Genomic DNA, 13,720 nt, shown 5'->3' on the forward strand with positions numbered 1-13,720 from the left:
TACAAGTAGACTTATTTAGCTCAGAGAGTCCTTAAAGCATTTTAGTGAATCAGTGTCACTTCTACAAAGTTGCATGCATTTGACAGAAAGAGTACAATATTAGACAGTATGCTCTGGAAACACAGGTCTTCTGCCTGTTCAGAACGTGAGGCTGTTGTTCGTCTTGTCTTTTATTAGCACTAGGTTTTACACAGTTTTGTAAGCCACCCACTTAGCAAGCTTACAGGGGCAGAGGCAAAACCATGGAAAACTTGATCGTATTATGGCTTTAGGACCTTGTGGAGCAATGCACTGATTTGCAGAGATAACCTCCAGTGTGTGAATAACCACAGAAAAAGGATGAGTTGGAGGATGGAGAGTGATTTTGGGGTAACTAGTCCTGGCTCTTTTATGAGCTGATCAATTCTAAAAGACACATGCTTTCTTCTAAAAGAGCTTTGCAAGAGTTTTCTGAGAGATGAAACGTGGAGGTTTCACATGTTTCCAGCTGGATTATAACTGGTAAGATTCGGTGCCATACAAATAAGCATTTTAATGCTATAATGCCCTTCCACAATCTGGAGAGCTGCTGTTCTCTAACTCTTGAATGCAAATGAAACCTGGATGTATTGAAAGGGTTAAATTTCTCATTCTTTCTCAAGATATTTAAGATGATAGCAGGCTTTCTAAGTTCTTCACACAAAGGTCATGCTATTTTTTCGTAGTGGTTTACCAGCAAGGCACGCAGAAGGCAGGCACAGACCCAGAGGTTAGCAATATAGAAATCTCTCTCCCGCTGCTGTCTTTTTTATCTTTTACTTGAGAACATTCTTTAGATATTTTAGTTGCATTTGAAACTTGCACACTCTAGGGGTTTCTGCATCTGAATCCTGCACTCTCAAAAATTATTGCAAAGAAAATAAAAATGGCTCTCCCTGTGTATAGCTTGTATTTTGTGTCAGGTGTTCCTAAACTTATCAGACAACAGATTCCTGCCGATTCTCAATAGCTCTCATAAACTTTGTGTGTGAATCCTCATCAATCTTTCAAAAGAAAATGCTACCTAGGCAGTGTAATTCTGCAGGGAATTTGCTGCCTGCCCACGCACCTTGGTCCACAGTTTGGGAGTGACTGCTGTGCACCACATTCTCCCAAGATTTCCCTCTCACTGGAGTTCTGTGTAGCCTTTTCTGGTGACCCTCGAATTTGTTCTTCAGTTTGTTCACTTGTTAGAAGAGGGCAAGTTTCATTCTTCTTACACATTTCCATTTTCTTCTCTTTAGAAATGAAAAAAAAGAAAAGAGTATTGAACTCTCTGAGCTACTTAGGTTTTGTTAGACATTCATCCAATTTAATGCTTGTTACTTGTTGTTGTTTACTTGTTTTCTAATGCAAGAATTGTATAAAGAGCTGCTGAAGTTCCTGGTAGACTTAAAGTGACACATGTTGGGGATTCAAGAAATGGGCTGGTTTTAAAGAAATTGAGCTGTAGTTAAGGTTTTACAATATGAATGATGTAAAGGGAAAATTCAGAAAAGGGAGCTATTCATACAAACTGTCCACCACCACTTCCTGTAGGAGACATTTACACAGAAAAGTGTGTATCATGATTTACAGCCTGTGTTCTCACCCGTAAACAGCAACAGCCATGGCAAGCCACCTGTTAGCTCTCCTGCTCGCTCTGATCACTGCTGTCCTACCCCGAAGAAGTAGCCCTCGTAGGATAAAGAGTTCCAAATTCCTGCTTTTCCTGGCTAATATGCAAATAACATAACTCCTGTTATAACATATCTTCTATTGCATTTGAGATGGCTGCACTGACATTATTGGGGAACACCCTGTGCTTCCCCATTCCTGGCCTTTTATGGCTGCCATCCAGAAAGACCATTTAACTGTGTGTGGAGGAGCTCTTGTGGCAAAGAAATGGGTTTTGACAGCAGCACATTGTACGTGAGTATTATTTGTGAAGTATTTTATACTGTGGCAATTTTAACTCTTTGTTGAGGTGGGGTATAATACGCAAGCCAGCAAGTAAACCAAGCTGGATATTGATTTTTTAAGAACTGATTAAATGAGCGATTTTCTCACTAGCTGATCTAAGAACTTGTAATTCTGCTTTAAGTTGTTTTGTAAACTACTGGTCCGCATTGTGTACAGTCAGATCCTGCCAATGTTGCAGGATACAGAATGTGCTGATAAAAGACTCTGTTCATTATTTATTTGTCTGAAACAGCGATATCTTGGGGAAGGGGTATATGGCAATACGTTTTAGAAAATTTTACCTGCATGCCTGGAACTAAGCCTCAAAACATCCTGAGAGATGAAGTTATTAGACAGAAATTAGCTAGAAACACTATTTCCTCCTCCCCCTCCCCACCCCCAATTTCAGTGATCTGTCTGGGCTCACAAAAACTGGATGGCAGAGCTGGGATTAGGACAAGGAGTCTTGTCTGGTTGGCAAGTCAAATTTAAGCACCAAGCACCCCTTCCCCAGGTGAGATCTCCCCCAACAGGGACGTGTAACAGCTGGCTCAGGGTAATGGGGACATCTACTGTTCCTATCAGGGAATAAAATTCCTACCTCTTAGCTAAAATATTCTCTAAATCATATTTTAGATTCGCCAATTATTTTTCTGTATTTTGAGTAACTAAAAGAAAACAGCAGACCAAAACCAATTGCAAGATACCTGTGCAAACCTGACATCCTCAGACAAAGTGTGGGCAGCTGGGCCAGCCTTTCTTCACCTGAAGAGGAGGTGAAGCTCCTTTTATCTTATTTTAAGTGAAGCTAACTGCTACACTTCTGATGCCGAATCAGGTATGGTTGCCTTTTTTTGTAAAAGTAGAAATATTCACTTCTAGCATGTACCTTTTTGGACATTTACAAAACAAAATTTAAACCTTCCTCTTTGGAGTTAAGGGATTTTTTGACAGGAGCTGGAGTCTCTCATCTTTTCAGTCAGTGGGTCAGAAATGTGCAAGGTCAGTTATGGCTGTAAAAACTCAGGTTTGAGAGCTATTCAGTGACCAGTGGGAAGGGCTGTGGTTGTCTCCAGTGTCACGGAGAGGATGGCAGCTCTGGTTACTAGTTTGATTTTCTAACAAGGAAATCACTTTGAGCTGACCTTAAGTGACAAACCAAAACGATATCTGTTTGGTTATTTTCTCTTCAGCTTTGTGACGCTGCCTCTGCAGAACCTATCCACCTCTATGCTATGTCTAGGCTATTCTTAGGAGGTGCAATTGCAGCACATGTAACTTTTTCTGAACTAGTACCCAAAACCACTTTTGAAACCATTTTTCTTTCAGATAAAATCGCATGAATCCAGTGATGTTAACCTCCGTGTGGCCTGCAACCAACCTGTCAGAGACCTGGATGAGGTGGCGGTGGTTTTCTTTCCATGGCTCTGCATATATGCAGTGGCCAATTGCCTGGGCTTTCTGCAAGTCCAGCAGTTATACTTCTGGGGGATGTCCAGCAGAACAGAACAATTTTCCCAAGTCATCAGATTCTACTGTAGTAGATGTGTGCCTGTGTGATTACCTGGCTTTCAACCTGAATTTGGTGGTCTCTGTTGATTTCTGAGCAAGCCAAGTTAAAGTCAGCAGTCCAATACTCTACATATTGCCGGCAGACTAGTGTTTGCAGTATAAAAATAATTAGAACCACAAGCTCAGCAAACACTGAAGAGACCTGTACTGGAGGGGACAAGGGATGTGGTAACTCTTCCAGGTCAAAGCTTAGGTATCTAAGAGATGTGTTAAGGCTAAGCTGAGAACAGATAAGGGGAGGAAAAAAGGGATAATACATGAAAGCATCCCAGGGATGGAGTTCTGTGACTCTCATATCACTTTAGCTCCGAAAGCCTCCTCTGTAGATGAAAAGAGAAATTTTTAGGCTCCAGTACAGTCTGTGCATCCATTTTCACAAGCAAAAATTCACATCCAAATAAATGGATTATGTCTTTTAGTGAGACATGTAACTGGAATGAAGAAAACAACTCTTTTTGTTTGAATTGATAACGTCTTTATTCTGGATTGAATAAGCTGTCCAGTGTGTAAATGAGCCTGAGATCTGAAGATGAAACACAGGAAAACATCAGTATGTTTTCTGGCAGTGTCTTCTTACTGGGCTGCATTACATTTAGCATGGCAAGATGAAGAAAAGCAAACTCTAATGAATCCATTTCTGATGATACTCAGGGAGCTTGGGGGAAAGGGAGATTTAATGAGTTATTTAACTCTTGCTGTCTATTAGCAGAAATTGGACATGTAACTCCCTTTGGATTTTGACAGTGTCCCTTTGTAATATTCATTATAGGGATGTCTTGAGCTAGACAATGTCTGTTCTTCTTCCTTGATGCGTTGAATCCTACATTCAGTTAAGGACGAAACTCTTATCAATGTTAATGGTGTCCACTTTAGCAGGGCACTTCCTGTATGTATAATGTTGAGCATGAGTACTGATGTATGTGTTAACATATCACTGAGATCAGTAAGACAACCTTTATGCTATTAGTCAGGCATGTATTAGTCCTTTGCAGTATTAGATTGTATATCCACTGAAGTCCATGCAAAGATTATATAAAGACATCACTACCAGCAATCCTTGTGCAAGGGACTCTCCCTGTAAAGTCAGTAGACCTTTTCTTAAAATTAATCCATGACTGTAGTCACCTGAGGGTCAACTTTCTCACTGTTATTTCACCAAATGAGGTTTGCATTAAATAAATGTTACTTTGTACAGGAAAATATAAGCTCATGTGAAAACATCAACATGAACAATATTTTTCCTATTTTCAAATCACATTGTTGTAAAATGAAATTGTAAGTTTTATGTTACATGATTTTTGATTATCTTAAGATGTAGTCTTACTCATTTCCAGTAGTGACCTTCTCTTCCTGGACTTTCTTTAAGTTACAGATTAAGAAAATCAGAAGTCAGAGTTGTTCTTGGAGCCCATTGAGCATCCATAGTTGAAAAAGAGCAGCAGATATTTAAGGTTATGCATTGCTTTCCTAATCCCCAGTTTAATAGGTCTTCCAAGGAAAACAATATAATGCTCCTCAAGGTATTGTGTTAACTGCTTATTATTGTTATTATTACAAAAGGAATTTTGCTGATGATCGTTTTGGCTGGTCTTTGATATTAAAGAGTACATTGTTTTGATAGCTTAACAATGTCGCAGAATGCTCTGCTTTTGGTTGTGCTAATCTAGGTAAGGTTAAAGGATCACTGGCACTCTAAGCAGGGATGACATTTCATGTCCGTTCTGTGCTCTGCAGCTCCCTTTAACCCACTCATTACAGCAACCCCTCTGAAATTCCCAAACATGTTCTTCAGCCATTTTTCCAAGGCAGTGCTGAAGTGATGTATACAATGGAGTCTGGGCCACAGCAATATCCCAAAGGGATGCCTTATGCAGAACTGAGTAAAAATAGTAATGCAATTTATTATTACTTATTTGAGATGTATGTGCAAACTAAAATTATGGATAATGCAGGACATAGATGAATTCAGCTCTAAGAACCTAGAATGAGCATGTAATGAAGAAGGCTTAGGACACTGCAGAATGAGGTTTGGAAAGACCCCAAGCCAACACGATCATTCTGCATGTTTAAGTGGGGCAGAGGCTATAAGAATTTCCTATATGCTAGTCCCTGGCTCAGCTTTGCTCATGTCTCATGTGTCTCTGCACTGACAGCTCTATTAATCCAGCACTCAGATTAACATGGAGGTGGCCATGGGTTTTTTGAATAGGGGGAATGTAGTCTCTATGCGTGAAATCTGTAGATGGTCAAGAGGGGGACTGGCTTACTGGTACCAACAGTGCCAGTGCCAATTCAAAGTCCTTGAGAAAGACAAAGCTTGTACATCATCTTGCCTGTGTCTTTAGAAACACCATGACTGTAGTACTATCCCTGAGATATCTTGGATGGATGTTTTGGAATGGATGGATGCGGAGGAAATGCTCTAAGATTATTCCTATGTTAATCAAGAGGTTGTTTTATGTGAAAGATCAAGTTATATATTTGAAATAAGTGAGTAGGTACAGTATATCAGGAATATTACCAGACTTCTAAAATAATTCATGGAATTATATGGAAAAGCAAGTGATGACTTGAACCTGGTTTCCCATATTTCAGTGTTATTACCAGTTTGGTCTGACAAGGGCACAGAGAGGAGTAGCAATGTCCCTTTCTGGAACTAGCTGGGGCATTTATAGACATTAGTGACCTAGCAACTCACCCCTGTGAAAACATGGAAAGCTTCCTCCCCCATATGTTAGTGAGCACTCTTCATCTGCTTCAGGATAAAGGCAGACGGGCTCATTTCGCTGATCTTTCTGTGCCCATCACCAGCTTATCAGGAGCACCAGGTTATTTGACCAGTATGAGCACTATACCAAAATGGATCAGTAGGAAATGCTATCTCTAGGCCAGAAAGTTTCAACTCTGTTCCAGGATCACAAGGATACCATAAAATCCTTTGTCTAGATTTGATACAGAAACAGGGATAGCATTAGCCCCAGGACTTACCTAAATCACTATGGCTGTGCTCTAATGGAGTGCTAAGTGATTTAGGGTAAGCCTTGCACATAAAATTTTTGTCTTTAAAATTACCACTAGAACTGGAGATACTAAAAGCACAAGGATTTGTTGGATAAATATTGTATTGTTTCTCAAAAGGTATAAGGCCCAAACCATTTATCTGACAACCATTCAGCAAAATGTATAACCCCTTGTGAAATGAATCGTGGTGCAGTGAATGTGTGCAAAACAACAAATGTCTGTTCAGTAGCTGTGAGCCATTACCAAGTGTATTGAGGATATGTGTTAGTGTTTTTGCTATATTTTTATTTATGAGCTTAAACTGGCTTCTGTTGAAGGTTGAATCTGTCAGGTAAAGGCCAGCAAAACACAGTTTGGATCATTCCAGGCTATTGGAATCTCCCAGCAAAAACTTGGCGATCTGAAGAGTTGAAGACCTCCTTTTCCCCAGTTTGTGTCTCTGCTGTCATGTCTGATTGTTCATAGTTTTTCCTTTTCTTCTTTGTTACTGGGCACATTACATTGTGGTTTGCGACTTTTCTGTGTGCTAGTTAAGAACCAGAGTTCAGCTTCAACAGAAAACTTCAATGGCAAGTTACATTCCCAGGTAGGACATAGATCCAACAGCCTAACTCCAGGGTAGGTTTTTAATTTCCTACTGTAATCAATGGGAAGCTGGGCTTTGAACTCTCTATTGCTGCTGTAGATATGGAATCGCTATACTGACATCAAGGACATTCTTCTGGATATGCAGAAGTGTAATTAAGCTCAGAATCAATTTCTAAATATTGAAAAGTGATTTATTAGAAGAAGAAGTATTGGTAAAAAAAAAGACTAAATATCAGTTGAAATTAGTGATCAGACTTTCCTTCATTTCTGCATGAGACAGCATTTTTTCCCTCTTTTTTTCCAGGTACTGAATGGTACTGCAAATCTGAATAAATATATGCAACTTTTGCCTCTGCTTGACTCTGGTGAAGATTTCAAACCTGGCAGAAAGTGCAAGGTGGCCAGCTGGGGAGTCTCATCTTCAGGAAAGCCATCACCATGTCTTCAGGAAACAGCTGTTACAATCATTGACAGAAGAAACTGCAAGAGCAAGTACATAAAACACATGAAAATAAGCAGCAACAAGTTATGTGCTGGCGGCAAAAACGTATTTTCAAAGAGAGAAGCTTGCCAGGTGAGAGTTATGAACAGGAGTGGATTTTGCTAGGAACAAAGCAGCACTAGACACTTCTGAGGCTGACCAGACTGACGGGGAGGTTAACTACGTTTGCTTTATGGCTGTGAAAAAGAAGTGTTAAAACTGATGTAATTTAAGTCAATCTACAAAACAAGATCTAGAGTATGTGAATTTGCGTTTGGGGTTATATCACCTAACTTCAGGTACTTGTCCTCATCTAAGCTGGTTTTAAGCTCCACTTGTAGTTAATGGAGAGAAATTTGAACTTCTAAGGTCTGAATCATCTGATCCTTTCCAGGTATGCACATTTGAATAGTGCATAATTAGCTGTGTCCTCAAAAGTGCTATTTTAACTTTTCCAGTAATGTCTTCTGTGCCTAATTCAGAAGGGCCATTTGCTAAAGAAGTGAGAATGAATTTATGCCAACAATAAAAAATACCTTTTGAAAGAGAATTATTATAGCCCTGTGCTGTTCTACAACACTTTATATCAAAAGATATCTCAAGGAACCTCTATTTATACCTTTCCAAATCCTGTGAAGTATGTCAATTGATTCGTTTCACAGCTTGGAACAGGTCGGAAACGACGTTTCTGAAGGGATTTATGCACTGTGGAGGGCACTGCATGCTCATCTTGGGAGCAACAAATAAACACTGATAGTTATTCTCTCTGTTTTGTGTTTTAGGGCGACCCAGGTGGGCCGATAATCTGTGCCAGTCAATACAGCAGGATTGTTTCCTTTGGAAAGGGATATGGTAGAAGAAAGATGCCTGGAGTTTATACACGACTGACTGAAAAATATCTTGACTGGATAAAAGAAGTAATTTTCCTTAACAGAGATCCATGGGACAGGCATGACAGTTTTAATAAATACTGTGCTGTGTATTAGAATTTGATGATGCTGTTTCAGTGAGCTGCTTTCACAAAGTACACCCCAACTTTACACCTTTACAAAGAACACCACAGCTTTATGAGGTCAGTTCAAAATATTTTCCTTTTTACAGATAATGCTTACTCATTTTTAGTAGGAAACTGCCAAGAGTCTTAGATAATACAGCTGGTATTGAATTTCACCGTACTTTTTAGTATGATGGAAATGGACTGCTAACCTTATTCATTGTTCCTGGGATGAAGCAACATTTTTGAATGTGTGCTCCCAGAAAAATTCAGTTTCACATTGATGGTGAATGAGATAGTGAATGAGATGTCTGCTGAATGAGAAAAAATAGGAAAAAAGCTTTAATTGTTCAAATATTTCATTTTGCCATTTTTCAGGTCCAAATATTTCAATTTGCATCACAAAGTAACTAAAATAATTAGCAATAATTTAATTTAACTAAAATAATTTACAGAGGATTAAAAATAAGCAGATAGATGAACATTTTTCCAAGTAATCTTCTGTTAAGTAAAAGAAAAAAAATCATTTCTCTTTTCTTCTAGTTTATTTTTCTTTGATTTTTTTAGTTACATGATCAAACCAACAAAATCCTCTCTTCTCAGAGTTTGATTCATGATGTCACCCTTCCAATGCACATCTGTTGGAAAAGCATAAATATTGCTAATATGATAAAAGTAATTGTGATTCTCTAATACAATGCCTATCTAACATTTATCAAAACGAACAGGAATATTACTGTTGATTTCAGTGGGTTTTGGGTCTAAAAACAGAGGAGCCTGCTGTGTTTCTGCATAAGCCTGTAGTTAGCTGGGTGTGTTCACACTACCTTCAGAATTTTCCCTTTTTCTTTGTTTGCCAGCAGTTTAAAAGTGATTATCTGCAGGGTTTCTGTGGTTCTTTGGTTATTGTATTAATGTATTGAATACTGCAAAGTTTGGGAAGTCACAGAGGCATGAATTTGGCAATAAACTCAATACTTCTAATACGTCATTGTACGGGTTTGGTTACTGATCAGCAGCCAGCTCACTGATCTGAGAACAACAATACTGCTCATAAAGGCTATTCAGAGAAAGGAGCAAATGGAAATCACAGAGGTGGCTTGATAATTTGTCATGGTATAATAAAACTTGGCTATATAAGTTATGGAAGGCTTCATCCAATTCTCATGGAAGGTCATGGAAAGTTCTTAAAAGATGCCACTGAGAATTGGCTGGAACACAGACAGAAATTGGGAAAAATTGGGAAAAACATACAGACTGTATTTAAAAGTGCAAAGTATAATATATTGCTGTTAACCCTTTTCAGCTGGGGATCTCAAAGGATGTTGGAGACAGAAATTAGTCCCTTTCACCTTTGAAAGGTAAATGACAGCGAGGGTATCCTACTTACCTGCCTACCATGGGGATGGGACACTATTTTTTGCGTAGCAACATAATCTCTAAGCGTTTAAGATGGAAAGTGAAGAATACTGGGTAGGTTGTATAAAGAACTTAAGCACTTAGGCATTATAGCGCCTATCTTTTTGGCAGTCTGAGAGTGGAAGTGAGGTGTTTGTGCTGGGCAGTGGATATGCTTGTACGGGAGTGCAAAAAGAGCGGGGTACTTTAGCAAAGGATGTGAACGCCGGCTGTGCTAAGCGTGGAGTTCCCTTCGGCTAGTCAATGGGGACTGCTCATCAGCAGGCTGAGTCCGAAATTCTGCCCTTGCCAGTGAAGCGTGTACCCTGCTGAAAGGTTCGGGGAGTGGTCTCCATCCATTTTAGACAAGCAGCCCAGAGCCCTCTCCTGAGCGGAGGGTGCTAGGAGCACGAATGGCTGAACCCAGTCCACTTTTCTCTCAGAGCAGCAGAGGAGGTGCCCACCATTTTAATCTCACCTCATACTTGGAATACAGCAAGGCAGTTCTGAGAAGCACCACATCAGACGAAATATTTCCTGTTGTGTAATTCACAGCTGTAGCCTCTTGGAGATTTTATATGTATATGCTCTCCATTTCTGGTAATCAAGGAATCATGGATCAGCTAAAAGCCAGATATAAAATGTCTCAGAGGATCTCTGAAATTCCACCTATTTAAACTAATCTAGAGAACAGTTTTTATTTTGGCTGGGGCTTTTATTCTAGCTGTTCCAGCTTGTTCCTTTTCTTTTTCCTCTTGCACCTCCTAAGCTCATGAAAATGCTGTTTAGCATGCATTGCATCTCCTAACTTTCCTGCTCAGCTTTGAGCAGATACCACACAACTGAAATGAGAGAGGTAAGTGCATAAGTAGTGAGTGATGCTTGAGAAGTGAGTCTGAAGGAAAGCTGGCAGTGTATAAGGCTTTTTGAAGGGGATAGATGTTCCCATCACAGGGAGGGCTGTTCCACAACTTCGCCACCTTGCCAGTGGAAATGAAAGGGGAGTTTCTTTCCCACAACACATGATTGCGGGTTTTCAGCTTTCAGAGGCACACGGTCTGCAGAGAGACCTGTTCTCACTGCTTCCGTATGGCATTCTGCTGCATTTGGACTGCATTTCATCCAGCTGACTGGTTGTTTCACTGAAGATTAATCTGAAGATTAATCTGAGAGTCATGGCAAACTCTCATTGCCTTCAGGTTCAGTGTAGTAAGGTTTGTTAATCTGCTAATCACAGCTCTGTTTTCCAGCAGTAAGGGCCTTTTCACAGCCTGTAGCCCAGTAACATTGCTATTTAATCTCTTAAAGGAGAAGTATTCACTCATTTTGTTTAAACTGAACAAATGCTGTATCTTCTTGTTGTTGATGGGTAATAATGAGCGATTTGATCTGGAAACCAAGCAAGTTAATTCCCATTTAGATACCATGTCGGGATTTAAGTGTGTGTTATCTCCTGTAACATCTTCACTTCATTTGCATCACCTTTTCTTCTTCTGTGGGAGACATAGCAGGAGGAAGGGCATAATTATTGGGGCCCTGTGGGCACCCCCCAGCCCTTGCTGTCCCAGCCTCCCTGGGGCTTCCCCCCTACCCAGCCCCAGGCCCCTATTTCAGCCAAGTGTGGGGCCATCAGTCCTTGCCCTGCGACTCCACAGTGGTGCTGGGCTTCAGCCCCGCCATGGCTCTGCCCTAGCCTGGCCATGGCAAAATATGTGACAAAACTGTACTAAGCTCAAAGGCAGTGAAGGAAAGCCAGCAAGAATAGAGAGTGTCTATTCGCCTAAAAAGGCTTTGGAAAGGATAGTAGTCCCAAGGAGACTTTTTGCAAACTATTTTGCTCTGGTTGTGCTCACAGGGTGCACAGTCAGGAACATCATGATCTGAGAAAAGTTTTTAAGTTGCTACTGTGGGAATACATGGGAGAATTCAACATAGCATAGAGGGATATCTACACTGCAAGCGATATTGTTATACTATAGTCTACAGCATGCTTTGGCTACCTACTTGACTCTGGTGTTTTGGGGCTGAAGCAGGGCTACACGTGTGACAAGTTGCTATGGCCTGCTCTCGAGGGCCAAGTCTCCACAGCTTTATCAATTTCCATTCCCTGTAGGTTGCTGTGTGAGGGGTTGGGGGCTGGTAGTACATGTACGCCTGTGTCTTATATGTATGCACACTCACACATGGCTGCATATACATAATATCAGATCTCATCTTGTTCGTAATAAGCAGGTTGCTTTTTTAACACAGAGAAATGCTGGCATGCATGCTCTGGTTGCATGCAAGTGAATAGATCAGTGCCTGGATATTTGGCTAACAGGCCGAAGGCTGAATGCTCACCTCCAGCAGTACCTGCATCCAATAGCTCCACAGCTGCACGTTCACCAACATCCTTCAGTCTGGTTCTTGACACTGAATATAAATGCCTAAAAGTTTGGTGGGCAGTAAACCCACCCACGAAAACCCGAGGTGATAAACCTCCTTGTGATTATACCTCCAATCCCAGCGTCCTGAGAGCGTGCTTGTCCATCAGCCCCTCTGGGTGACAAGCATAACAAATGCAGCCTGGGCCAAGTAGCATGGTAGGAGTTTTGCAGCTGGGCTGTCTCCTTTCTGACCAGGCCTCGAAAATTTCCTGCAATTCTGTATTTTCTTAACAACCACAAAAGTATGTATGGACGGATGATAGGTTATGCAGTAGAAGGTAAGCCAAGTGCCAGGAAAAGGTTAATGTTGGCTAAATGAGGTGACCACCAGTGCATTCACTGTTGAAGTCACACGCCGGGCCAATTCTCAGAACTGAGCTGGAAACAGCAAAGCCACAGACAGTAACTCCAGGTACCTAACAGTTGTGCAGTAACAGATACCCACAGAACCTAATAAAATTAAGCTAGGAAAGCATTCTCCTTTTAAAACTGAGAGGAGCTTATATGCAGCACCTTGCAGTGGGGCTCACTCCAGATTTCAGTTTCTAGCATTTGTGATCCCAAGTACCTTCAGTATGAGAGGTCTCATCTTGTCTCTTTTAACCTGTCACACCTCAGCCCTAGTCTCTAGGTGGCTATCAGGTGTCACCTTTCACATTACTTCCCAATTTCCAAATATTGGCTTGTTATATCAGACCAGCTTCCCTTTGCTGTCCGTCTTTACCTTTACTAGGAATTTCTCAGTGGATTAAGAGAGTCCTGCCCCTGGAAGACTGCTGGCCTTTGCCAGGGCCGGGCTCCCATCCACACTGCAGCTTTGCAGCTTGGTCTCTGCTGAGTTCACTGCTTTGTCCAAGGTTTGTGACTATTGCTAGTTTTGCTGAGCTCTTCCCGATAAGTGACATTTCTTACGGAGTACATGCTGAGGAGTCTGCCGTGCCCTTGGTCACCTGTCAAACAATGACATCTGGGGGTGGAGGGCAGCCCCTAACCAGGACGCGCACTGACACAGCGTATGGCTGTGTCATACGTCCTCCATACAGAGGACGTATGACCTGACGTGGAGATACAGTGCTGACAGAGGGCCAGCAGCACTCCAGCCAACAGAGGGGGCTGACAGCTCACGTTCACACCCGGTGCGGGGTCACAGATGCGAGTCAGCTTTAGTCCTTAAAGCTCGTCCTAGAGCAGCCTTGCCTTTGTGCACTGTTTGTTGTCTGGGCAGTAGTGACTGATGTTTTGTACTCGTTTTGGCTGTAGGTCTAACGCACTGTATCTTCA

General features: G+C 41.2%; 1 pseudogene; it reads left to right on the forward strand.

Annotated features, from left to right (window-relative positions):
* The first annotated feature begins 1,627 nt into the window (after positions 1-1,627).
* LOC104146901 (granzyme A-like) lies at positions 1,628-8,607 on the forward strand (annotated as a pseudogene).
* Positions 8,608-13,720: the final 5,113 nt, after the last annotated feature.

Source organism: Struthio camelus, chromosome W (genome assembly GCF_040807025.1).
Source record: "Struthio camelus isolate bStrCam1 chromosome W, bStrCam1.hap1, whole genome shotgun sequence".
NCBI lineage: Eukaryota > Metazoa > Chordata > Aves > Struthioniformes > Struthionidae > Struthio > Struthio camelus.